Source organism: Cyanistes caeruleus, chromosome 1 (genome assembly GCF_971803275.1).
Source record: "Cyanistes caeruleus chromosome 1, bCyaCae1.hap1.1, whole genome shotgun sequence".
Lineage (NCBI taxonomy): Eukaryota > Metazoa > Chordata > Aves > Passeriformes > Paridae > Cyanistes > Cyanistes caeruleus.
Genome location: NC_141701.1, coordinates 33,890,044 through 33,917,755, shown reverse-complemented (window position 1 = coordinate 33,917,755; position 27,712 = coordinate 33,890,044). Strand labels below are relative to the sequence as shown.

General features: G+C 39.7%; 1 protein-coding gene and 1 long non-coding RNA gene across 7 annotated transcripts in view; one reads left to right on the top strand and one right to left on the bottom strand.

Moving 5' to 3' along the window:
• The first annotated feature begins 134 nt into the window (after positions 1-134).
• SULF1 (sulfatase 1) overlaps positions 135-27,712 on the top strand; it is a 123,459-nt gene continuing 95,881 nt past the window's right edge. For 2 of the 6 annotated variants that reach the window (XM_086885568.1, XM_086885592.1), the window contains exons 1-2: positions 385-1,089; positions 2,246-2,338. The gene's annotated coding sequence lies outside the window, so the exon portion shown is untranslated. Of the gene's footprint in view, positions 1,090-2,245; positions 2,339-23,257; positions 23,323-25,211; positions 25,310-27,712 lie in introns of all 6 variants that reach the window. The other 4 variants (XM_023920925.2, XM_086885549.1, XM_086885590.1 and 1 more) reach the window with 4 other exon arrangements.
• LOC111924663 (uncharacterized) lies at positions 3,820-4,597 on the bottom strand. Its single transcript, XR_002861786.2, has 2 exons — positions 4,518-4,597; positions 3,820-3,970 (listed from the first exon to the last, which is right to left on the bottom strand). It is a non-coding gene; the product is annotated as an uncharacterized LOC111924663 (long non-coding RNA).

Here is a 27,712-nt window from a genome sequence, read left to right as displayed (position 1 = left end):
TGCGGCTGCATCCCGCAGGACGCGGTGGCGGAGGAGGGTGGGAAGGGGGGAAGCAACAGGCTGGTGGCAGCTTCCCGGCCGAGGGGCGGCAGCCGGGGCCGCGGAGCTCGGCCGGAGCTCTCTCTCACTGCAGCGCCGCGGGAGCCGAGCGGCCGCTGCAGCAGCGAGGGCGGGCGAGCAGCGTGTGCCGCTGGGCTACCGAGCCCGGGGAGCAGGGCTGCCCACCCCGCGTCCCTGCAAGCGCGGGCTCGGGGGAGGGACTCGCAGATATCTGTGTGCAGAGGCAGAAATATTTGCTCTTCGGATATGCCCTCTTCTCCCAGCCTCTCCCCCCGCCCCGGTTTTCCTCTAGCCTGTCTCCGCCGGTCTCCCGGGAAGGCTGGTAGCAGCCGCGGGGTAGCCGCGGCACGGTGAGGAGCGGGGATTTCGGGATGCAGATGTCACATCGCCGTGCAAACGACTCCCGCAGTAGCACTTTATCGGGATTTCGACCCGCATCTTTTATCTCTTCTGGAAAAGCGTCTCTCGGAGGAGATTGCCCTCAATAGACCCGCCATAAAAACATTTTAGTATTGCTCTTGTGCTTCTGTGCATCCCTCTGCGAAGGGGTCCCAGTGGTCCCTTGGGAATGCAAGGAGTTGTGAGAAGTTACACAACTGGCCACCGGACTAATCCACTCCCTCTACCTTCCCGCGAGTACCTCCCCCTTCTGCTCTTTTCTTCAATAGCAGCCCTTTCTCAAAATCTCAGGTTACTTTGCTAAAGAGTTCTCAGCCTTATAGTTTCTGCCCTTGTCTCTGCCTCCAGCTCCTTAAGAGCCACCCAACCCCAGCGATTGGATTGGGCAGCCCGTCTTGACACACCACTGTGCTGAGTGCTTGAGGACGTGTTTCAACAGATGGTTGGGGTTAGTGTGTGTCATCACACTCGAGTGGGGATTAGGGGAGAGAGGCAGCCTTGCTGGAGCTGTGTGGTCTTCCCCAAGTGTGAGCTGCAAGCAAAAGAAGAAATACCTAGCTCTGGGGGAGAAACGGGAAGAATCGTTTCCAGCAGCTCAGAAGGAAAAATAAAACCCCACACTTTGTTCAGGTAAAGTAAAAGGCACCTCATGCCGCTCTCTCTCGCTCTCTCTCTCTCCCTCTCTCTCCTTTTTTTCTTCACGGTTTTCAGAGGAATGCTAGCACAGCACACTTGTCAAAGCCAGTTGCTGCTGCCTTATCAATGCTGCTATTGTACGGCTGACAGATAACAGCGAGCACAGCCTGATGCTTGGCCGTCTTCATAGAGCTAACACTCTTAACGCCGCTGAGGTCACGCTTTCGGAGGTGTAGATTGGGAAATGTCCCCGGGAGCGGTGCATCCATCCCACGGCTCCCCCGCGGGCGCGGCGCTCGGCCGGGCGCACAGGCGCGTGCCCGCGGCGGCCGCGCGCCCCCGGCGCTCCGCGCTCTGCCCTGGGGGCTGCCAGCTCGGCTGCGAGGAGGACCCGCGGCAGAGAACCTCCTGGCTTTACAGCAGGATGCTCCAGCGGCGCGCAGCTCGGCTGGGGCTCGGCTGGGAGGCAAAGCAGACCGCTGTGAAAGCGCGTTTGAGATCTCTGTAAAGTTTGAGGATTCCTTTATAGAGACCTGCCCGGGCTCCTGGTAATCCGCATCGAGATGGTTTGGCTTACACATGGGCATAAAGTTAAGAGAAAATCAGGGAAGTAGGGAAAGGCAGGGTACGATGTAATGCTGCTCTTGCAGCTGCAGCAGAGCAGATGGATGTAATTCATTTGCAGATCTGTTTGTGAAAGTTTTACAAGTCATTGAAAACTAAGTAGCATCACTATAATGGATCATTAAAGACTTGCTATATTTATAGATACTAAACTAGCGATCTGAAGTGTTAATTAGAAGTAGGCAGAAATTTATGTTTAGGAAGGAAGAGGGGCAGAAATATAATTAGAAATTAGTTATGGAAGTACTCTGCTATCATTTTCATTTAATTCCGCTATTAAGTTCATTGATGTCTGGAGCGTGGGAAGCCCAGCAAATTAACTAAATCAGAAATGTTATCACTAATTACAGTATGTTAACTTAACAGAAAAAATGTTTCCATTGTTTTATTCTAAATGATCTAGATGGAGAAATTAGAGGATGGATTATTTTTTCTTATATTTGGTTTAGTTAAAAAATTGCTGTATATATATGCTGTTTTCCTGTGCAGAGTAACAAAATTATTTGCTTTTTTTGCACCATAACAGATCTTCACAGTAACTGTCACATACCTCTGGTGCTTATGAATTATTGGCCTCCTACTTGGGAAAGAAATCTAACACTGTCCTCACCAGTTACAGGTGAGATATTCTATATATATAATACTGGATATAATGTGTTCTGAAATAAGATCTGTTTAGTAGGCTGAGCAAGGGGATTTATAGCTGGTGCTTTGTGATTTTGGTATTCAACTGTGTAACGATGCCCATAAACCCATGTTTCATGTTGCACATATATTTTTGCCTCAAACCAACTTTTTTGTTAACTTTTTTCTTTGAACAGATTATTTGGCCTCTTTACAGGTTGTTCTCAGCTTGTATTTCCAAGCACACTCTTTAGTATGAATGTGTCCTCAGAAGCCATCCACAGCAATTTGAAACAGAGAATTAGTTAAATCCCAAAAATCACTGCACAACTAGACCAAGATTTATGTGAATAAATTTGACCATTTTGGTTTTTTCTCTGTCTGCACTTTCTCATTGTAAAAAGTGATGGAAACTTTTACAAGCTTAAAATGAAAAACAAAACCAAAGAAAAACCTCATTATAGCTCCACGTTAAATTCTTGTATATTGGATTTCTCCTCTTTCTCCCAGTGTGTCCTGTGAGAAGCTCAATACGCTAGCTTCAGCACACAGAGGCTCAGACTTCCAGCAAAGTGAAGATGCAGCACTGCAAGCTGCAGAGCCTGCTGCTGTCACTGCCTAGCAAACCTCTCCCTCCCTCTCTGTGGTATCACTGGATCACAGATCCGAAGATCTATAGGAAACCATATTTTTTTAAGAAAGTGCATAGCTAAATACACATGCCCAGCTTGTTATTGTTTTACTAGGGGGAAAAAACCCAAACTAGTTTCTCTAGCACTGCCAGAAAATTGTGCTGAGAAACTAGGAACAGCAAATCATGTTTTTCCTTCCTTCATAATGATGGGGCTGTTTAAAAGACAATGCCCACGGGGCAGTCCAGCTTCTTGTCAAAACGTAATCTACTGTTCCAGATGGTAAACATTCAAAGACATATTTATGGTGACTTCTACATACCTCCCTTTGACATTGGCTTTTTTTTTTCCCTGAGAGCACTTGTGCTGGGTACACACATGAAGTTCCCATTAGCATCCTAGCAGCTGTAAAAGTGTTCAGAGCTTGCAAAGATGTTCCTCACAGTGAGATAAAAATAATCTTAGGAAAAGATCTGAGACAGTACAAGTTCTGTGATATGCTCAAGGTAAAAAATTCCAGAGGTACAAAAAAATCCATAAACTGCTGCATGAAAGCTGTAACACATTTTTGTTGCGGCTAATTCATCTTCGCTTGATATGGAATGCTGAACATACCAGGCATGTCTGTACTATCAACTCTGTTTGTGATGTGAGGCAACCTGCACTGCACAAAAGCTGGTGTGTTTCTTTTTCCCCCAGCTAGTGAAGATTAGGTGGGATATTTACTGTCTTCATAGAGTTTTCAAAGTGTCACCCTGTTGGTTATTTTTTTTCTCTCACTGCTCTGAGCAGTTAGGTAGAGCACAAGAAAATGTTTTCTAGCCAGAATGTGTTCTGCCCTGAATTGTCTTAATTATGTGTCAGTTTATTGCTTGTCAGGGGCTTCCTCTTCTTAACACTTTATAATCGAGGTGGGTGAGCTTGTTACGTCACAATATGCAACTTCAGTTTCTGCTTCTTGGCATGTCTTCTTGGCCTTTCATTGATTTTTGTCTCTGTTTCAGAGGAAAAAAAATTAATTATGATTGGTGTAATTTACATTAAAAAAAAAACCTTGGTGAATTTCCAAATGGCATGTAAATGCACCTTCAGAAAGTAGGCTAAATTAGAGGTTGTTAGAAAAAAAAAATGCATATAGAAATCCAGAAGTATCCTAGAGATTGCAAGTAATAGTGTGAAAATTATTGTAACTGCTCTTATTCCAGTCAGGAACTGATAAAAACAGTTAATTTAAAATGTTGTGATGCTGGGGACAGTGTTCCTAAATGTGCAAGCCGTTACAAAACCCACACTCAGTTGACTTTAGACAACTATAGAAAAAAAATATTTTGAAATATTTGCAAATTCTGTTCTGGCTAGAAACACTTTACTGCAGACTATTTTGACAGTTTGTAGGATTTTTATCTAGCTTTGTTTAGCTTACATCCTGCACTTGATATTATATATATCTATATATATGACCAAATGTTCATGCAAGATCAAGATTTTGAGCTTTGTGTAATGTCAGGGCCCATTCTCACACTGAGGAGGCAGGACACTTACTGCAGATGTCATGGGAGTCATGGGTTCCATGATTTCCTTAGCTTTAGAAAGAGCTTTGAGGGATTTGTGCTTGAGTGGGAAGGCAGACTGATGTGATAACAATTGAGAAAGCTCCTTTCTGAGTGCCTTGAGAGCTGCAGTGTTCAACAGAGAACGAGGGTCCCGTGACAACTCTGCGGTGACACAGAAAGAATCCAATTAGTGGCCACTCCTGCTGTTGATACTAGATCTCTCCTAAAACATTTCCACCATTACCACCCCCATTGTAATCCCATCCACAACACTGATAATGGGATCAAGAGTGTCTTTCCAGAATGCCTGTTTAAATTTTAACTGCCATCTTTGGAGATTTTGAGGATATTAAACCAGAAGGCGCTGAATTGCACATCTCACAAGAGAGCTTTGTGACACCCGTAAGACACAGTGGTCTTCCTCATACTACAATTTCCCAACTGCTCCACCACAGGTAGAGCTGCATTAAGTGGGCTGCAGATGAAGTAGAGGGGCTGTATGTACATAGTGAATAATCCACTGAGTGGTGGCTCACTACAGTTACCTGTAGACCTTGTCCCTGGGCAGTTACGTGTGTAGAAAGCAGCAGTCCGAGAGAGTGGGAAGGGGTACAGCCCCCTGTGCTGTGCCTGAGTAGTGGCAGCAAGTCATCCTGTTTCTCCCTTTAACAAGCCTAAAGTCATCTCTCTGCCTTTCCAGCTGGATCAGCAGCATAATATTCTCTCCTGCCCCACTCAGATTTTTTTTGTCTTCCACTTTTCTGGCTCCAACACTAATTCATCATTTCCATATGATCAGGATGCAGCACCTCCATTGTTATTCTTACCAAGAAGGGCAAGTTCAACGCTGTCATGTGCTTGGAGAGGATGCTGTAAAGTGGAAAGGCTCAAGGCTCTGAGCAGTGTCACCTCGGAATGCAGCACAGTAATTAATCAATTAATGGCCAAACCAGACTCTTTTTAGCTGAATTATTTTAACAGTAGTTTCAGTTATGTCAGTAGACTGCTTTTGAGACCCCCTGCAAGATCTTTGTTTAGCATTGCTTGTTCATACTCAAAAGTTGTTAACTGGTGAGAGTAAGTCCATTTTAATTTTAGATGTCTTAAGAATTTTATTTTCTGAGAAAATTAATACTTGTTTCATTTTATGGTTTATGCATGCAGCAAATTTAGTGTCAGTGATTTTCCCAGAACTTTAGTTCCTGCTTTCAGAATCTGCTGAAAGGTTGGTAAGCCTTTTTTACTGTCTGTGCTCTGTTAATCCTGGAGCTCTGAACTTTTCCAGTCATAACCACCACGAGAAGTTTGGTTATACTGAAACGTTTTTTGTAATAGTTGACTTTTACACTCAAGATTTTATCATGATTCCCCTTTTTTTTTATTTCTTTCGCAGCAAAAATTAGCATACAATTAAATATATCAGCTTGCATTATAGTATTTAAATCTGCAAATTTGGTAGCATTGCTGGGATATATACAGGAAGACTTCTAGATGTGGAACTGTGCTATAGAAATCCAGGCTGTAGGTCAGTGCTGGACTATCCATAGAATCCTTCATGGAGTTTCTATATGGAAATAAAAGACTAGAAAGTCAGTGATGTTACATTCTAAAAAAAATCTGCTCCTGGTTTGAATGTAATTATGGCACTGCATGCTGCCATTTCTCTGTGATGTGACTCTAGCCCATCTTAGCATGGAGAGGAGCTGCTTGACAGCAGCTGTATTTTTGTGGTGCTTCACAGGAGGTGAACACTGTTTGGAAGGCCCACAGAGAAGATGGGGAAGCTTTTGGCACTAGAGTTCTGGAGAATAAATGTAACAGGGAGCTGAACACAGGGGATTGTTTTTCTCAAAAGCATCTATTAAAACCGAATAGTGGTCTGTTCCAGCATTGTAATTGCAATGTGCCAAGATGTTCGTTATTCTACCATGTGCACTGTTTTGTCTGTTTTCACTTAAAAACAGAAAAATATGTTGCCAAGCCTGTAAATGTCTGAAAAACTGCCAACTCTCCTGACTTTTATCAGTAGTCTGAAGATATTTAGCCTTCTTTGTAAAGCTTCAAGTGTAAGAGTCAAGATATAACGTGAGAAGTTCAGATCTCTGGTTTCTGGTTTTTTAAACCTAATCCTCCTGCTTGCTGAGACAGCTGGTTTGCATGCAGCTCCAGAAACACGAAGGAAACACAGAAATCCCAAATCTCCCTATGTAAATGCATGCAGGCTGTGTGAACAAGGTGGGTTTGTGCATGTCGTGCCTAGCAATTAAAACAACCCAACTTTTTTTCCTGAGGTTTAGTGTAATCAGTTCCCCCTGAAATTTCTGATCGGTCGTCTGATAAATCCCATTTTGTTAAAGAGGTTTTATTGCAACAGAGGGTGAGGTTTCTTGACTCCTCTCAGACAGCAGAATAGCTTGCTGCCCTGGAGAAACCCATCCTTGATCCTCCCATCCTCTGCCTCCAGCAGTATGTTCCCATCTCCTCTCCTTGTGCCAGGTTTGGCTCTTGGCTCACCTCCTGGAGTGCTGAATGAACTCATCAGAGCACTGGGAAGCTCTGTTGGCTGCCTGCCTACTGAGTTGGTTCATCTCAGCAAGTGGACAGAGGGTCCACATGGAACAATGAAAGTGGTTGGAGCTGGTGCCTTGGGGTGAGGAGGGGAAACACAAGTCCATCCCTTTAGGGGACTGTGAGCTGTAAGATACTCAGCTACCTGGTGACACCTTCTCAACCCACACACTGGGGCGCTGTGTGTGTGTCTACAGTAGAAGTGTGATAACAGATGTGTGTGACTGTGCCAGTGTCACCATCAGCAGAAGGCTAAATGTGCACTTTTAATGAAAGCCTATCCCTTTTTATTTAGAGAATAGCTGCAGTGTTGCTCAGAATTTGGAAAGTCCTCTCTTACTATTTCTGACTCTCTAACCCAACAACTAGGCTTTGGAGAGAAGCTAATAAGCAGTGTGGAGAGAAAAGAGGAAAGAAACAGAAATGCCTGCTCAGCTGCTGCTTTAAAAAGGTGAATGAGATTCTGAGGGTGAGATCCAGCCTGCATAGCCAAGGTACCCCTTGGGTCCTAAATACTTATACAGCAGCTACCTAAAGGCATGTTCTCTCTCTGATCAATGAAGAGTCTCCCTGAAGAACTCCAGGCACTGCAGTTAGGAAAAAAAGATTTCCTTTTGTAAGGCTTCAAAGGCACCTGCCTCCTTCCATATGTAGGGATGAAGCTCACTTGCTTTGCAAAGATTAAGGAGCTTAACCTGGAAGAACTTGATATCATCCTGAGTTTCTTGGTTAGATGTGCAATGCCATGGATAAACACTGTATTTGAACAGCTGTGATGTAATTCCTACACAGCTCTTTTAGGTGCCTCCTATACTTTCTACAGAAGAATGCATGAAGCAGGTCTTTCATTTGAACCCTGGAGGTATGATTCACTTGAAGAGACTAGGATACTTAGATTAAATGTAATTTTGCTACTGACTATAGAAATAGAACACTGCACTCCTCCAAAGTGTCACCTGTTTCTTTGCTGGGTTATGCTGGCAAAAAAAAAAAAAAAAAAAAAAAAAGTGAATGTAAATTATATAGGTTACAGAAAAATGCTTTTAAAATCACCCAGTGCTGTTATTTAAAGAATTTTTCAAGGCCAGTGGGGTAGATAAAACTTAGAGGAATAATCAGAGATGGTGGTGGTGTCTACAAGCAGTCAAATCACAATGAGGTATAATGGATGATCTTAGAGGATTATGATGTTGGACAAAGAATGGAAGAAAGAGAGAAAAGTAAAAAATTCAGGACACACGTTTCTGGATCTACCTATGCTAAATTTTTTGAGGATTATCTCCATGACTTGACTGCTTAGGGACATGCCAGTCACAAATTAGAGAACAGTAGTGCAATAATAAAGTGAGCATCTTGTGAACAACCAACACAGGGTACCTTTTAACTATGACTTTATTTTTTTCTCCAAGAGCTGCAAAATTGCTAAGAATCATAGATTTTAGAATAATATCTAAATTTTTGGTATTTGGATTTTGGTAACTTTGTGACAATAAAGAATTCTGCATTAATCCAAACTTTGTAGGAATATTGAGCAAAGGTTCCTTTGGTGTCGTTCCCTGCTATTTTATTTTAGCTATAACATCTGAAATCTTGAATGTGTCTTTAGTAAAACACATGACAATTTACCTTGTTGTTACCTCTAAAAGATCTAGGGCCAATTTATGAACTGAGACTGTAACACTATCTGCTTGGCCACCAGGAGGTGGTAGGATTTAGGGAGACATCTACCACAATTAGACCAATAAAAATGTTCTCCAGTGAACACAAGTGGCATGAGCACAAATATCTTTCAGGAATTCCAGTAGTTTCTTTTGTCTCTGTATTGTGGAAGGTTGATATTTTTTATACCTGTATACCTGTTTTTACACTGTAAACTTCAGTCCATTGCCAATGTATAAGGCTTACAGAGGAAAGCTTCCTGTGCTCTACTGCTCTGCAACTCAACTCCTAAGTGAAAAAGGCCATTGAATTTGGGTTTTGTTTTCTTTCTGCTTGTTATGGAAAATTCCTTTAAAGCAGAGATCCTCTGAAGGGAGGAAGGGCAAAATGAAGAGACTTTGAGGTATGCATAATCAGGGGTCACCAGAGTCCTCAAAAAACAGCAGTTCAACATAGGAAGATGTACAGCTACAGAGACATATTCAAAGAGGTACACCAGTTTTCAGATTTTGTTCCATCCTTTGCAGCTCATGTCCAGTTTTGTTTTCAATAAGTTGCTCTGCGAACATTTCCTCCCCACAAATTTTGCACAGTTTTTCACATTATCAATTTGTGAAGGGTTTGAGATGTGATATAACCATGTCTCAAGAAAAAGATCTGTGTTACAGCTATTTGTTTTGGTCTTGGATACCATGGATATCTATAGCACAAAGAGCACATCTATCAAATCCTCTGAAACCTTTAGAGAGGATAATAGTTGCCAACATGCAAAGTGCCAGATAAAACACGGCTACATGGCTAAGTAGAACTGACGTATGTGCTGTCTTGAACAAGTGACATTGTGCAACTGTATCTTGATATTGTGTGTTTTGAGGACCCTGTCTGCCTTATTTGTAAGGCTGGAGAATTCACTGCTCTTTCTGGTAGCTGCAGAGCATTTGCAGTGTGAAAATATCATGTGTACTTTGTGTATTCCTCCTTTTACATGCAATGTAAGAATCATTAGTTGTTAAGAAATTCAGAGGGTTATTGGAGAGAATCATTTGCTGAGGAGCTTGAATCTGTGTTGAGGGAATTCTGCAATCATATTCATATGCCTATCACACTGCTTTTGGGTACTGGTTCAAGGCTGCTTTGAATAAAGCTGTTTCCTACATACTGTGTATAGTTTAATGAGGTCATCAATATGGGCATCAGCAGCTCGAGTTCAGATGAGTGATGCTGCTGCTGTGACCTGCTTCACTCCTCTGCTGGAGATTACTCATGCACACACCTTGGGAGCCCCAGGGCAACACACAGTGCAGAGCAAATTTTCATTTCCCACAAGAATATTTGCCCTTCAGTCACAGACCATTCAGATAACAACAGTAATTCAACCATTCTGCATTTGCTGCAGTATCACAGCTCAGTACTGAAGCCTGAACTGTGACACTTCCATGTGCTACCATGACAGTGCAGGAGAGGCTGTGTTGAATCTGGTAGCTATTTGAACTGGTTTGTTTTAGTCTCCAGCCACCAGTGGCTGCCAGAGTTGCTATGTTTCCCTGCTTAAAGTAGAAGAATATGCTGGGCTTTTCAGTTCAGAATTGATCTCAGTAATGCATGTATTTATGAGTCTGGGTTTTTGAAGTCATACCCAACTGTCAAACAACTCATCTCTAAAAAAAGTGTTGCAGTTATTTTGGATGTGAGCCTAACACAGGGAGGCAGAGCAGATCTAAAATGCCTCACCCGTCTCTTCCAGACACCTTGCTGAGTCACATCTGGTATGAAATGAGGAGTCTCAGTCCTTATCTTCAAAGCTTTGTGTGGGCCACTTTCATTGTTTGAAGAAGCTTTTTTCCCCACTTCATGAATTGCCAACATATGCAGTTAATAGGAACAATGATAGTGAACAATGAAGGATGAAAATTGAGGTGGGCAAGAAAGTGCCTTGCTGACACTACAGGGCAAGAGAGACTAGGGAACTTCTAAAATAGACAGAGTAGGAGTCTGAATCATGACTAACAGATATCCCAAAGGAAGGCAGACCAGATTTGGTGATTGGAGGATGGAAAGAAAATATATTCTTTTTCTCTCTCAGTAGCATTTCTGTGTGTTTGTTGCACATATCTGTTGATCCATTCACTTATCAGTCTGCTCAAAGGTATACTTATCTGTTCCTCCAGGTGAAATCCTGAATGTGGCACTAACCATATACTATATTCTGTTGTCCAGTAACTATAGTTGCTATAATGGACAGGGGAGGTGAGAGTGTTAAAGCAGAGCTATTTTGTTTTCCAAGCAGTTCTCTTTTGTAGTGCTTGAAAAAATGATTTCTTCCTTAGAAGCTTCATATAAAACAAAAATTTTTCCACTTTGGTAAAGCCACATGTGCCTTGGTAACTCTTCATCTTAGAGTACACATACATGGAAGTACACAGGGTGGATGATGACCTTGCATACCACTGATTATATAATTTGCTGAGGCTAAAGAGCTTATTTCTCTTTTCTCTTTCTTATGCATCCTTCATACTTTTCCCTGTTTTGTGTACAGTTTCCATTTACACTTTTACCTTTTGATAAAAAGATACTTTAAGATCTTGTGTACAATCCTGTCAGGAAACTGCTTTAAATGAAAGTGTGGAATGATGTGGAATAGTTCTAATGAAGGCCAAAAGGACGTGAACTTAATCTTTTTCATAGGAAGTTTTGTTCTGTTCCATCCTGTGCCCTGCTTAAACACATTGGCCTTTTTTGACCTTTTCCTTGATGAAGGTTAAGTGGGAAATATCTTGGCTGCAGCCTTTCCAGCTTAACCAGAAAGACTTTCCACAGCTCATGTTTGCTTTCCCTGTTATGGCCATTCATCTTTCCTGAATCAAAATTGTTAAACTGGATTTTCAGAGAGAAATTAATAGCTTGTGGCATTGACGATGAAGTGTCAAGCCTTACTCTTTCATGTCTCCAGCTCTATTTTGCAAGTGATGATTTTGTCAGTTCTCTTGCTAGAGATTAACAAATCTTGGGAAAAAATCTGTTTGGTTAATGGGTTCCTTCCAAGCATCTTCTTTATTGTCATTAAGAACAAATGAATAGAATTGCTGCATTTGCAATTTATTGAATGCATTGCTTCTGCAAAAATCTAGAAATTTTGCTATGTTTTCCATTTCTGTCTGGACATCTTTTGTGCCTACTGCCACACACAGAGTGAGACAGAATGCTCTTGGCTAGTTAGGGGATCTCAGTTCTTGGTGTGCTCACTTCAAGAGACTTTTTCAATCATCCTGTAAAAAATTTTCTGAGACCAGAAATCGTGTCTTCAGGACACCACTGTTTTTAATGGATAGGCAGTCATGTTCTTCAGGTACCACACTCCTGAGAGGAGAAGAGCTAGGTTTGAAGCCCTCTCCTACCATCAGTCTCAGTAGCAACCTTTGTAGAATTTTGAAGTTTGGTATGTCTCCATTTGTTATGCCACATCAAATTCTGTTCCATGGAGCTTTGTTATGAGATGTACAATAATGTGCAGAGATAGTGCAAAACCTGACTGTGTAGTGCAGGGAAAGAATTAGCCAATCTTCACACTCAAATTTCATTTTGGCTTAGTTCTCAATGTAAGTTTTGCCCTCACAAAGCACAGTTGTATGATTAGCACTATCCATAAATATTCTGAATGGGGATGGTCTAGTCAATTCTTTATCCCTCTGTCAAGAACAAGGAAAGTCAACCTTTCCTGTGAAGATACTCTCAACCAGGCCCTTCATATATCTATTAAATATTTCATATGCTTCCAGAATGAACACTGGGAGATTCTGATTGGAAAGGACCTTGTGAGGTCTCAGGTGACGCTAAAACCAGGCTATGAGATCAGATACAGTTGCTCAGGACTCTATCCTGTTTGATCTTGAAAATCCCCAGAGCACAGTGTCTCAGGGAAGAGTTGTGCTTTGATTTATATCCAGTTTGACTTTCTTTTGTTTCAGCTTATGCCCATTATCTCTTGTATTCCTGCCATGCACTGCTGACTCCTGACAGAGCCTGGCTCTCTCTGTGACCTAATTGCAGGAACTGGGCAGCTGCTCTGAAGTCCCTCCCATGTCCAACTAATCTCCAGGAGGAACAAACCCAGGTTCTCACTGCAGGGCAAATGCTCCATCCCTAAAACATCTTGATAACCCTCAACATGTCTTGCTCCAGTCCATCACAGCTGGTTTTGTACTGTAGGCTCAAAAATTCAGCATAGGTGCCATTTAATGAGCTCTGAGCAAAGGGGCTTCATGTCTGTCCTTGCTGAATTCCATTAGGATCCTGATGCACATTGTTCCAGCCTACCTAGGTCATTCTATCAGCCCTGTCTTGAGGAGATTCATTGCTACCTCCAATTCAGTGTCATTCTCTAACTTGATGACTGTTGCTTATCTTGCTTGAAGCACTTGTCCTCAACTTGTTGTTTTCATTATCTTACTTGAAATTAAATTTTATTCTTGATTTTCATCCTGACTTCTCAGTGTCTTTGAGTAAATTGGATATTTATAAAAAGTAGTATACTAAAGCAAATCATTCCAGCTTATAGATTGCTTGTGATATATGCAGTTGTTCTTAGCTCACCTTTAAATAGATCTTCCAGTCACAGTGAACTGCAGGAGAAATATTTCTCTAAAATACATTCACATGAGAAGGTCCTCTTCCTGTTTTTTGTCAGGTCTGTCACATTACACATCTTTAAAATCTCCTTCAAAGAGTATCTCAAATTCAGTGGTTTGCTGTGCAGTCCAACTGAACAGAGTTGGGGACTACTTCTTGAAACATATAAACTAAAACTATGCAAGATTTTTACTTTGATTTTGGGCTGTATTTTCAGTATGGATTTTTTATTGCCTTCTACAGAGGTTTTGGGAGACCTTAAACAAACTTTTTGAGTCCTAAAATAGGTCCATTTTAAGCAATGGCACCCCACAGTCTGGAACCATTATTATCATTGATACTTGTAGTATCAATTATTTTCCTTGAATGCCTTGCTGCTTTACAGCAATGCTGCCTTCCCTCATCTTCACGTGGCTGGAATTTCTTCCCATAATTTATTGTCAATTCTCCATAGTGGTGCTTCTTATATGTCTGTGAACTGACAATTATAAAAATCTAACTTTAGTTCAATATGCATATCCTATTGATGCATGTACTGTCCTTATGAATTTATTTTAAAATTCTGTTTGTAGCCAGATAAAGAGTTAACCAACAGAGCTGAAATTTATCAACTTAAAACATACAAAGTCCAAACCACTCTAGTTTAGAGAATATTTGGTGTAATTTTAGCCTGATTTCTACCTGAGTTTTCTCAGATCTGCCCCCTTAAAAAGCCTCCTGCTCTGAGCTTAGATACTTTGTGAATAGCACTGAACATTCAATTCATTCCATGCCAGACATTTAATTAGGAGCAGTACTAACCTCTGGTAGTATTCTAGGAAACACAATTTCAAGTTATATGGTGGTATAGATAGAAGACAAAATATAAGAGCCACTTTTTTGTTAAGAACTTGTAAGAGAATATCAACTGTTGACCCATCCATTCTGCAAGTGATGTGACCATCTTCACCATTCATCCAATTCTCAGCTATCTACAATGGAATAGATGTTTCCTGAAGCTCAGTTCACATGAGAGCCGTCTTTGTCAGAGTTTCACAGTGTGAGGAAAGGAAATTCCATGGTTCTGTACAGGGTTTTGGTAAGAGGGAATACTTATTTATGAGACTTGTTTATAAGATACAGCATTAAAAAACTCAAAATAACCTAAACTTGAGCAACATTTACTTCTTAAAACCTGGCTACTGTCCTGCTCTTTTTGACTTTTTTGCTGAAAAGAGTTTCTAGTAAGCATGATCTTACTCAGTTTTTATCCACACTTTCCCACTTTCCAACCCTTTGTAACTGGTAACCATAATGTAATAGCAGTCATCACCACAAATCTGTAACTGTCTCTGAAACTCACTGCTTGTCTACGGTGGCACTTACTGACTTCTTGCACCAGTGTAAGCTCGCTTGAACAGATGTATTGAAGCTGGCTCAGCATTCCTCAATAAATGTGACACTGGAGCCCCTCAGATGGTAAAGATACTCCTGTAGAAGAGATGCATGTAACCACTCTCATCTGAAAGGATGTTTCTAGTTTCTTTAGCAGTGTTCTTTGCACCACAGGAGCTTTGATCATACAAAGGTTGAGCTTCTCCTACAACTTCCTGAAGAGAGTAAGTTGTCTATTCCTGAGCAGGATAATTTAGACATACAAGTTCCAACAAGGCTAAAGTGTCCTTCTCACCAGCTTTCTAGGACTACTCTTTGCTCAGCAAAATGAAATACTGTCTGAAATACTGTCTTAGACTTCTCACTTGTAGCTTGGAGCCTCAGCTCAGATCTTTATTCTGCACTGATTCTTGATCTCTGATGCCTCAGGGAAATTTTAGAATGTATCCTCCCAGCTCTTGTTCTGTTAATCTCCTGGAAATTAGAAGTCCCATTGCAAAGAAAGATGAATGTGCTCCATGGCATCTCCTCAGCTACTCTGCATCTTGATGCACATTAAAGCATTTTAAAATGGTAGTTTATATGCCAAGCTGTGAGCAAGAAGCACTGGGGAGCTCTCCCATTGGGATAGACCTCCTTTTCTGCTGACTCTGTTAGAGAGTTAGTAAACTTGTCCAGAGATAGGAATACAGAAAATGGAAGAGTTGGAAGAACTAATTTATTCATTTAATAGCATATAGATTTCCAAAATTATACATCAGGGCCTTGAGTTTCACTGGTGAATTGATAATGTGTTATCCTGTATACCATGATATTAGGGGAAAAATGCTGATGCCAATTTTCTGGCTGTGGACTTAAGGAAAAAATTAACAATATACAATAGAAAAGCTGCATGAAAGAACATAGACATGAATTTTTAAGATCTAAAATAGCTTTTATAGCTAAGACTTTTCACAGTCTTTCATATAGCTGGAGAAACTCAAAAGATACATTGATGTTAAAAAAAGCCTGCTCCTTGGAAGATGAGACAATGTAGCTGAAGCTTGACTCTAATCTAATTTAGATTTTGTGAGTAGGATGTGGAAAAATTGTTTTTCGGAAAAACTGGTTCCACCATCATGTTTTAATAAGGAAAGTGAATGTTTTTTCTGTGTGCATGCACGTGAGAGGCACAACAACAGGAGTAAATCCCCGTATCACTAACATTAGAATATTTTGTGTAGATTTCACTCTTTTGAACATACTTTACTTCAAGAATTTCCCATTTTTAAGTTCATTGTAATGACATAAAAATAAAAAAAATGTACAGAAATGAGAGAGGCAGTGGAATCTATACTTCCCAGCCAATCCATGGGTTTTTTGCCTCCATCTTCAATCCAGCTCTGTCAATATAGCAACATAATATTTCAACAGAAGAGTATTTTTTTCCCTGAAGAGCAAAGTTTGCTAACACTCTTTATTATGTAATGTATTGAGAATGCAAAATGTCTGCTTACACTGGTAAGTCACCTTTTTGACTTATAAAAATATATTCCCACTGATTACTAAAGCAGTGTTGCTTAAGGCTAATGGCATAATAGATACAAATTTATCCCATAATTCTTTTAATCTCAGTAAATATATTGCAAATGTTTAGTGTCTATTGTGGCAACATAAAGCAGAAGTCATAATTAGCCTAAACAAAACAAATCATAGGAGAGTTTTAAAGTGTGTTTCCAATTTCAGAAAAAAAAACTCATAGATTTATCCTTTTTTTTTTTCACATCTTGAATCAGACATCAGCAAATGTGTTTGTATGTGTGCATTTTCCCCAAAGCATTGAGAAGAATGTCGTGTGAGAATTATCTTTTCTATTCACAGTCATGCTGATATTTGGTCACATTTCAATCCACTGAAAGAAAAAAAAGAAGGTGGGGGGATTTGAAAGCACAACAGAACTGCTGAAATTATTTCAAACTTCAATGGTGCTGCAACCCTTAACAGAAGGCAGAGCTCAGTTGTGTCCATGGAATGGTTCCACATTTCTTAAAAAAAAAAATCTAATAAAAATTTTAAAAAGCACAGACATTAACGAGCTAGCACAAAAGATTTATTACTTACATTTATTTTCTTTTCTGTCCTTTCCTAGTAAACTTCTGCATTCTCCAAATAAGAGAGGCAAATTTCCAGCAAGTAGTCTTCTTTCCCTCCTTCCTTGCCGTCATGTGTCATTTTCGTCAATTTCTCATTAAATTTTTTAATGAAGGTCATCTTGCTTTTTGATTCATTGTTTGTAGTGACATTGTTCTTTATGTTCAGAAGGTGATAAGGAGTGGTCAGGTTTCAAGTCCCACTGACTTTGTTACTTTAAGTATTGAAATATAGGAAAATCTATATAAGACCCCTGAGTTATTTTTCTGTCTAAAAAAAACCTTGTCAGTAGGTTGTGTTTCTTACTAAGCAAAAAGCTGTATTTTGCTGCTAAAAAATCTGCCAGAACAGTAAGGCAGAAGAATATGTTCATATTTTATCAACCAAGAAAGGACAGACATAATTGAGGGCTCATTAACCCTCATCAAGTCACAACTAAGAAATTTCCTGTTTCTCCTCCCCCCTCATGTATTTTGAGTATCAGTTAACATTTTAAGTCTATTTTGTGGCTGCCAGGTCTTCCAGATACCTAAACTAAGATAGATACCCCCTCAAATGAAAATTAATTGTCTTCTGCTTTCACAGTTGCATACTAGAAACATGGGAATGCTTTACACCCTGAAAAATTATAATGGTTATATAGAAGTCTATGTCAAGGAGAATTTGTTGCCCTTATGGTGTTTCTAAGATGACATGTATTTTTTGCTCCTTTCCTCAGTGATTGATGTTTTTGGAATGATGATAACAGGAATATCCCCAAAGTCTTTAGTTCTATTCAGTATTAGTACACTTGCCAAATAAAACCAATTATAGACACATAGAATCATGGAGTGCCTTGGGTTATAAGGGACCTTATAGATCATCTAGTTCCAAACTCTCTGCCATGGGCAAAAGCACCTACCACTAGACCAGGTTGCCCAAGGCCCAACCAGCCTGGCATTGAACACTTTCAGGAATGGGGCACCCCACAGTTTCTCTGAGCAACATGTGCCAGGGCTTCACCACCCTCACAGTATAGAATTTCTTTCTAATGTCTAATCTAAAGCTACCCTCCTTCAGCTTTAAGCCATTACTCTTTGTCCTGCCCCTTCATGCCCTTGTAAAATGTCCCTTGCCAGCTTTTTGTAGGCCCCTTTTAGGTACTAAGTGGCTTCTCTAAGGTCCTTTCAGAACCTTCTCTTCTGCAGGCTGAAAAACCCCAGCTTTCACAGCCTGTCTTCAGAGGAGAGGTACTCCAGACCTCTAATATTGGTGGCCCTTCTCTGGATGTGTTCCAGCAGTTCAATATCCTTCTTGTGCTGGGGGTCCCAGAGCTCGATGGAACACTCCAGGTGGGGTCTCATGAGAGCAGAGTGGAGGGGAAATAGAGGGGAAGAATAACCACCCCTGACCTGCTGGACATATTTCTTTTGATGCAGCCCAGGACACAATTGGCTTTCTGGGCTTCAGACACATATTGCTGGATCATGTTGAGCTTCTTGTCAACCGACATTCCCAATTCCGTCTACCCAGGGCTGCACTCAGTTCATTCTCTGCCCTGCTTGTGCTTGTGCCCAGATTGCCTCAATCGAGATTCAGCCCTCCATACTTGGCCTTGTTGACCTTCATGAGTTTTGCATGGACCCACCTCTCAAGGTTGTCACAGTCCCACTGGGTGGCATCCCCACCTCCAGGGTGTCAACTGCACCACACAGCTTGGTGTCTAACACAAACTTGCTGAGGGTGCACTCTGTCTCACTGTCCTTGTCACCAGCAAAGATGTTAAACTGTTCCAGTCTCAATACAGACCCCTGAGGGGTTCTTTTCACTGTTCTTCACTTGGACATTGAGCCACTGACCACAGCCCTTTGAGTGTTACCACTCAACCAATTCTTTATCCAAAAAGTTTTCAGTCTATCAAATCCCCACATTTCCAGTTTGTAGAGAAGGAGACATGTTTTGCACAGATTCAGGTAGATTACATTGGTTGCTCATTCCTTATCCATCAACACTTTAACCCCACTGGTTATATCAAGGAAGAAAAATCACAAATTATATATAAAGTAATAAAGTTATATTGAACTTAATATTTTTCTATTGTTTTAAAGTGCTTATTATATTTCTATTGCCTACTATGTTTACTTTATTGTATTTTTACTTTAATAGTCTTAGTGTTCAAATTTTTGATTTTGCTTTCTGCATTTATGTTAGAAAGCAGAATTTCCCCCTTTGTTCTTTTGAAGCTGAGAGTTGTGTCTAGTTTTGTCACCAGCTGGCTAGCAAAGCACTGGGAAGCAGACTTGAATCCTGTACCCAGAATTTTTTCACGGTGTAGCAAAACAGATTCATGCATCAGGCTACCATGTTCTTCATTCAACTGCTACTTTAATTTTTAATTGTATCCACTAAAATAACGAAAAATCAAATTATTGAAGTAGGTTGTTTTAGGAGAAAAAAATATCGATGCAGCTTAATTTTTTTAAGTGGGTTGCTCATGATGGCTAAGAGCAGTATTTACTCATCCAAAAGATGACAGCAAGCAGTTTCCTTCTGTATCTTCTCACCTAGAAATGTGCATCAGGGGTCATTTAATGACAGATGCTGAATTTCTCCTTGTATATCCAGTATATTGGTAGCAAGTCATCTTCAGCAGTAAGTGATCAAAAATGCTTACAAATTAGCCTACTGAGATAATCCTACTGAGTTATGAATACCTAAAAGCATATGAGATCAGTATAACTGTACTGTTTTGCATAGCGAAATAGATGTTGCATTGATCTTCATAGGCCAGTACATTTTTTTTTTAAGCAATAGATGTTTCCATTGTGATGGCAATACTGCTAAATGAGTGCTGAAGTCAGTAAAGGTCATAAGCTGCTGACGTTTGGTGCCTTTTTACTACTCTATCTTCTCCATCTATTATGAGCTAGATGGCCTGATAACAGTGCCAGGCAGTGGGGGAGCTCTGTGTACATTGAAGGTCCCTTATATGTCAATAATGGAGTGCAGTTCTGAGAAATATTAGGTTATATCCTTATCCAGAAATACCTCCTACTGCCTACTGAACTCAATGAGAAAGACAAAGCCAGAACAAAACTCAATGCTTGCATGAATTATGGTTCCTCGGGCAGCTCTGCCATCATTCTTGTAGATGGTCCAGCAAAAAATAAAAAAGTATTGGGTAACTGGATTTGGATTCTGCTGTCCATTTATTGGCAATTGTGAAGTCCACCACCAAAATATCTTCCAGGTCATTCTGTTTTCAGTGAGTTACCTCTGCAACATCTTGGTCTTCTAACTTATGTATAGAATATTTATACACATGGAAATTCACACAGAAATCACCAAGTTGTCCACTGGAATAGGGTTATTTCTGAGTGAAATGGGAAGCTGCTGAATAAGGACATTGTTTGTACATCATAGGTCTGTGAGGAGGTAATGAATGTGTCTCGGGCTGAGTCTGTAGGAAGATGTAGCTCTGGTATTTTCCTTTTTTCTGAAAGTCCTCCCTTCTGGCATGAAACTGAGTGTATAAACTTAGTTCTGAGATGAAGTGAATCACACACAACACTCCCTGCAGTCCCTCAGGTCTTCCTTGGAGGCTTTGTGACAGTGTTTCTTTTGTGAAATTAAGTGAGATTATTGCAGCCCCAGGAGATGGCTACAACCATGTATTACCATTTCTGGAATGATTTGGAAAACTTTCTATCACCAACATGTCCCAGGTGTGGAAAAAGTTCTGCACCCAGTAACCTCTCCTATGTTTTATGGGCTATCTATGTTATACAGGGAGGATTTCTCTCAGTGTCACAGATGCATTTACATTTCCCCAAATTCCCAAACAATATGCCATCTGGCAGTATCTAAACTCCTGCTGTTCAAAGGCAGAAACAATAAATAATAATTTTATGTATTACAGCCTGCTTGCTGTAAGCCCTTCTCATCATGGGATGCTGTTAAGTTTCCATCTGTACCGCAGTTTGGAAATGTGTTGTGACAAAGTTCCTGGCTGTATTAAGAACTTGAATTAAGAATTTTGGTGCTAAATGATGCTCAGAAACCTGAGGAATAAAAGTAAGAAAAAAATTTAAATTCTAATGCAATTTCTTTAAACACAGCAGTATTTAAAGCTAAAAATTAATCCTTTTTTCCATAGAATAAAATTATGGTATAACTTCCTCTCAAAAGTTAAGTCATAATGAACTCTTTCGTATACCTACAGGAAAGCATTGTATTTTCACATGTTTATGAATGTGGAAAACAGGCATCTGGAAACTTTGACAATGGTAGTTGCTATCTCTGTATGTATTTTTCTGCTCTGTATGGACTTGTTCAGTGCTTACTTAGGTAAATAGAAAGATTCCTGTTGATTCCAGTGCTGTTTGACTCTTCTGTATGTCATTCAAGGGCTTATTTCTTCATCACTCTGTTTCATCATCTGATATTCTTACTCTTTTGTATGTATAAACAAAGAGATTCTTAAAGTCCGTGTTTCACCCCAGACGGTGCAATTAAGTGGTTCTTGATTTTGTCTTATCATGTCCTTGAAATTAATATCTTCAGTGACTAGTGAGAAAAAAAAATAATATATATATATATATATATAATCATCTATTTCTCTCAGTGAAAGAGGGAGATATTTTTACAAACTAAAAAAAGATATTTTCTTGTCTATAAGCAGTCAGCTTACTGACTGTGAACACGAATTATGGTTTTTTAAGCATCTCTCTGTTTAATTTTTCTGCTCTAACCATTGTTTTCTTCATTAGCTTGATTTCATCTTAATAATTTGTTTTATTTTCTTTGCTATTACATTCTTGGCCATTAGAAAGCCCTTTCCTTCCAAAAAATTCTTTGCCCAATTTGTTTCCCATAACAACAACAATAATAGGCAAAAAATACTCATTTTAATAGCAATTTAAGGGCCAAAATTCATCCTTTGGTACTTCTACGCAGTTACAATTCCTGTGATTTGCACTCACATTATCAAGGCTAAAAATCTGGCCTTATGCATCACAGCCCACCCCTCCAGCTACAATAACAGTAAGAAAACAGAGTAAGGCCTCACTAATATTTTAAAATGGAAGGGATAATATGGTTAATCATCTTGTAGTATTTGTACACCCATCCTTCCCTCACATCCTCTTGTACCACAGCAGATGGCTGATACATTCTTACATCATAAAGCTTGGTCTAGCTAATATAGCAAGTGGAAAAAACATGTCTTTTTTGACTTCTTGGCTTTTCATTATATCACAGATCTTGCTGTGGGAAAAAAAAGTTGCTCTAACATTACTGTTCATTCAACCAGCTCCTGTGGGAAGGGTCCTGGTGCACTCACCCATCCCTGGCGCTGGCCACCTAAGAGTTATGGCACTCAGAAGGTTGGCAGAGCGTTGCTGGCTCCTCTGATGTGGTCAGAGGAGAGCTTGTGTGGCCACTGGGACAGACAAGTTGTGCTGAAGGTCACTGACTGTGAACGTGCCTTTTTTGGATGCCTAACCTCTCCACCCAAGCAATACACATGCCCAAGAGTGCTGAGGGTATCCAGAGAGAAAGACAAGTCTTCAGTAGTTGCCCAGAGCTTTATATGGCATTAATGGTGAGCAAAAAGGTTCAATAGCAGCTACTGACAATGTCAAAGAACCCCTTCAGTCTGATTACCATAGCAATTACTGCCCTGCTAAAAATCTGGAAACCAAACACCAAAAATAATACATTATTAAAAGCTGGACAAACTAATCTTTCAAATAAAGTGATCCAAAGCCACATATTATGTAATACAATAATAACATTAATTTCCACTTCTCTAGTTACTTCATGCCTGTGTATTTTTTAAACATTAAGAGTGTTCAGTAGAGATCTGAGCTTAAATTTTCAAGGTGAAATTGCAGAAGAGCTACTGGTTTTCAAAGCCACTACCGAAGTGAAAACCTAACAGCACATTGGTTTGTATTTTGATTTATTAGGAAGGAGGCTTAACTGAGCTTACTGGCTGGAATCTAAATAAGTCTTGCTGGATTTCTGCTTTGCACCTGCAGAAGCAGCTTTAGAGAGCTATTGCCCTCCATAGATACTATATACTGCCCATATAATCTTCCCAAGAAAATAATCAAATAAGAAAAAGAATTGTTTATAAATGGACAAAATTGCAGTACCAATGTACTTCTCTGTAACTACTCCCTGCTGAAATTTGAGACAATGGTCCCAGTGAAGTTTATGGAACAGCTCAAGAAAACATTCTTGTATGCAATGTTTTTCTTACTGTGCTGGGATTTACTCCTAGAAGTAATGTATAGGTAAAGTGATTTGTTTGGGTTTTTTTCTTTCAAAATGTTATTAAGCTTATTGCTTAGAAATTGTTATAATTTTCTATTGGTTTATTTATTACAGAAAAAAAAGGACTGAACTGAGAGTGGGAAAACAATGATAATATTTCTTTCTTGCATAAGAAAAAGGTAAGATTTAGAGGACCATAATACTGCAGGTACTTATTTATGGCATACTAATAACTATGAGGTAATTTGTTAAGTTCCCAAATACTGGCAGCTATTGATTTAAACTTATTCAGACCTTCACATCTTGGCTGCCTAAAAACTGATGATTTAAAATTCACAATCCTTTCCAATTAACTGAGACAATGAGTCCACTGTTTATGCCACTGTATTAACCTGTTCTGCATTAGAGAAGAAAAGGTTACATTTCATTTTGTAGCAGCATATTAGGCTTGTATGTATTTCAGGTTCCTCAGTTCTGATTTATGCTATCTCCAGTTTGGGTTTATTGAAGGGAGAGTTATTCCTTTCTTTTTTTCCTCCCACTCCTATTCCCTGGGAGCTACAAATGCCCCAGTTTTCCTGGGATTTTTTTTTTTTTTGGTCCCAGGTACCCAGCTGTGACTGAAATAATGCTCCCCATCTGTGTTCATTGTTCGCATTGCTGGTGTCTGTGCAAGTCACCAGAGCTTTCCTAATAAGGTTCAGTTTGACCTTTCAGAAGTTCTCAAAAGAGGAATCTAACTGCACTCACCAGCCTCAAAAGAGATAGACTTCTCTGCCACTGCCCTTACAAACAGCTGTAAGAAATAGTAAAGAATGAGTGTTCCAAAACCAAAGTCAGCCCTCTGAGCTGTTCAAGACTGCACAAGCACAGGGCAGCCAGGGGCTGGCTGATCTTCCCAGAAGGGTGGTACACCAGATGGAGAGAGATCCTAGAGGAGGGGAGCAGACAAACTGGCAGACAAAGAGACTTCACAACAGAGGAAGGGAAAGTTGAGAGAGATGCCCTTGTGACTGATGGGCTGACCTTTAGGCAGGAAAGCGCTGTCTGGTGGTTTCAGTGCCTACACGAGGGCTTCAAGCTGCACGTGCCAACTTCTGGTGTGGTGACCCCTGGTTCTCCTCCTTTCTTGTGAGAGCACTGGAACCGGTGTGACAACACAGGGAGCCAAGCGAAAGAGCTGACCCATCTGAAAAATAATGCTTCTTGCTGGTTTTCTCTAATGGTTTTGGCTGGCATGGTCAGTACTTGTCCAGATTAGCTCCTTCACCTGGCTCCCCTCAGCCCCAGGAGCATTTGTGCTGACACACACAGGGGAGACTCGCTGCCAGGACGGTGGGGGAAGGTGGTGTCACCAGCTTTTGCCTAGCTGAGGCTGAAACTATGGCTCATGTCAACAAAATATTTCCTGTGTTCATGAAAATAAATGAAGCAAAGCTCTTTTTTTCTGTCAGGGAAACCTTCTCCTGACTGAAGTCGCCTCTGAGATCTGGAATCTTAATAGCAGCTCAGTTCAGAAGTGGAGAAAGTAGATATTAACCAGTTAGTTTTTATCAAAGGAAGAAGATGACCAAGGAATTCAGATTAATAAAGCAGATACTGGTAGCTACCTTTCAGATGCCTAAAGACAAAATGGAATAGTTTGTGCTAATTTATATATGATTTCAATATTATCTCATTTTGGTGAAGGACAAATGAACAATTATGAAAGCTAAGACAAATATCTCCAAAACAGTAATTTCAATTAAAATAATACAAATATTCTCAGAAAATATCCTGACAATAGAACTTAGTGAAGGACATCTAGGTATTTGTACTGTTCATTAGAATCTGGGTATATTAAGGGTCTAAGTTTCAATTATTTTAACTAAAGCAACATGCTAACTTGCAAGCAAGGTAATTATATGTAGATAAACTTGGTTCTGCAGAGTGATTCAGCAAAGTAAATATTAATTAATAAGTTGAATTTTGCAAACAATTTCTAAACACAGTATGAACAAAACTTGTGTTACAAAATACTGAGATTCCTAGTAGTTGTAAGTATTAATATGTTCTCCCCTTTTTGCAGGTTTTGCCCATAATAAATTCACTGAGCAAGACATACAGACTTCTATCCAATGCTATGAAAATTAACCAAGGCACATTAACTCCAGGAAATTTTCAAAGGTACAAAAATAATATGTGTATTCAGTAATTACTTAAACCAAATAAGCCATCAGTTTGTGCTACATAGTTTAAGTATTATGTCAGGTCAATAATTAAGCTGTAGTAAATCTTCTGGAGGTTCTATTCTGCCAGACTTTAAAGGCTCAAGACTAACCCAAGGACCCTTCACATTTTAGTAACCCAGTAAATGATTACACAGATAGTAATCCGAGGTTTGCTACTATTAACTTTCTATTTTTTAAGACATCCAGGAATTCTATGTTTTGTGGTTATTGAATAATATCCTGTGAAAAAATGTATGCCTGTACTGAGTTTACAAAAAGGAATAGGCTTCAGTTATGTCAAGATAAAAGTGAAGTTTTCCTGCAGGGAAAAATATACATTAAGCAAAAATAATGGTTTGGAATTTTACCTTGTTTATGTGAACATGATGAGTATGAAAACTTGAACCTAATCTCACTCTATGCAGCTGGTCATGGTAAAGAAAAAGGGTTATGCAAGCTGTCTTATGTGACTCTGCCAAAGCAATTCCAAAGTATCTGTGGTAGTTATGCACTTTCAAGGTCTGGCTGACTTTTTGGTGGAAGTCAGAGCAAGTTGTGTAGTGACCTCGTGATGTTGGAATTATGGCAATAGACTGAGTATCAAATCATACATCTCAGCTTTAGAAATAAAAATATAAAGCCACATGACAGAATACAGAGCAGGAAGTTTGAAATGCTCTGAGATTTATCTTTTTCCCTCAGCTGTATTATTTTCTGTCACCTCATTTACATAAAGTATTTCTGGTTAAACAATTTGCAAATGCATGTGATTTAATCACAGGTACATGTGTGGCAGAGGTAAATTTGGACTTAAGACACTGCTAGCAGTGAAAGACAGCTGGTATACATCAAATTTATTTCACATGCAAGTCTTTGTAAGGAAATTTCTTGGAACCAGTTACTCTCTGACATGTTTGCTCATAGTTTATTTTAATTACAAAATATCTAAATTTCAAGATCTTCAGATAATGTTTCATAATTACTAGAATTAACACAAGATTATTCAAGCAGCTTTATTTTCCCTCCAGATGTGTGGCTGCATAATGGTCCCATATAAAGCAGATATTATTTTCTTACATGCAGCATATCAGAATATCATGGCTGTCCTATACCAGTGATCCAGTCATTAATTTAATTTCCATCCTAATTTTCTCTCCCGGCTTTATCTAAATTTCTACCACGTTTATCGATAGGTTTTATCTATCATTTTCCTAGGCTGCTCTTGAAGAGGTTAACCAGACTAAGGCCAAGAAAATCCATGCCACAGATTTCCACAGACGTGGAAGTTATGAAATATTATAATATAGAGGGGTGTTCTTGATTTTGATGAAGAGACTGGATCGGATTATTATTTGCCATACCTTTCAGTCCTACTCAAAGAAATGGCAAGTGATCATTTTGGTCATGTTCTTAGTCTACCAAAGGCAAGAAGCTCAAATAATCTCAAGAAGGATGTTATATTAGAAGAATTTCAGCAATTTTTGCAGATCCAAAGGTTAATTTTTATTTTTTTTAAAGCTCGAACATTGTTTAACTAATGTGAAACTTCAGGAGTTCACTCTTCATTGACTACATCATCTGCTATTCTAGAGAGATTTTACAAGAAAAATTTATAAACATACCTTTTTTCTACAGATTTAGGGTCAGAGTGTCTCCTACAATGAACATATAACTGTGAATGTACATAAATGTAATTCATATTTGTCAGTATTAGGAATGCCTTTAGAATATTTATTATGAAATAAAGTGTTATCGCTTGCACCATGGATAAAATAGTTGGAAAGTTCCAAGAAAAATGCAAAGGCAACTTTTTGACCTGAAGCTTAAAAAATCATGTCTCTCATGTATATAATATATTAATGACACTCTCAGTGCAAAGGCTTTCCTGGCACATTATCCATTGACATTCCAGGAGCCAAATTCAGTTAAGTTGAATTCAACTGAACCCTGGGGATCAGATTTTTTAGAAATGTAGTTCCATTACTGCCCACACGTTTATCCTAGTCCCAGTTCCAAATATATATATAGGGTTCCCAATTTACTTCTGGGTAGTGAAAGAGCTTGAAAAACCTATTTCAGTCTATCTGAAATGAGCATGATCTTGAAATGAGAGCTAGAATGGCTCACAAGTTACAGGACTTAAGAGAATGAGTCTGCATGAGGTCAAGAATATAGGGCTGACCACCAGTATCTCCAAGAGAAAGCTGGATAGATGGTCAGATGGTCAGATGGATTCAGAAAAATCCCAACTGTGTCAGTAGTTTGCTAGGAGAGGCTAAGAAGCTGAGGAACACACATAGAGCATTAGAGTATGTAACATTTTCTTGCAGTTCAGTGCAAGTGCATCACCCTTCATTTT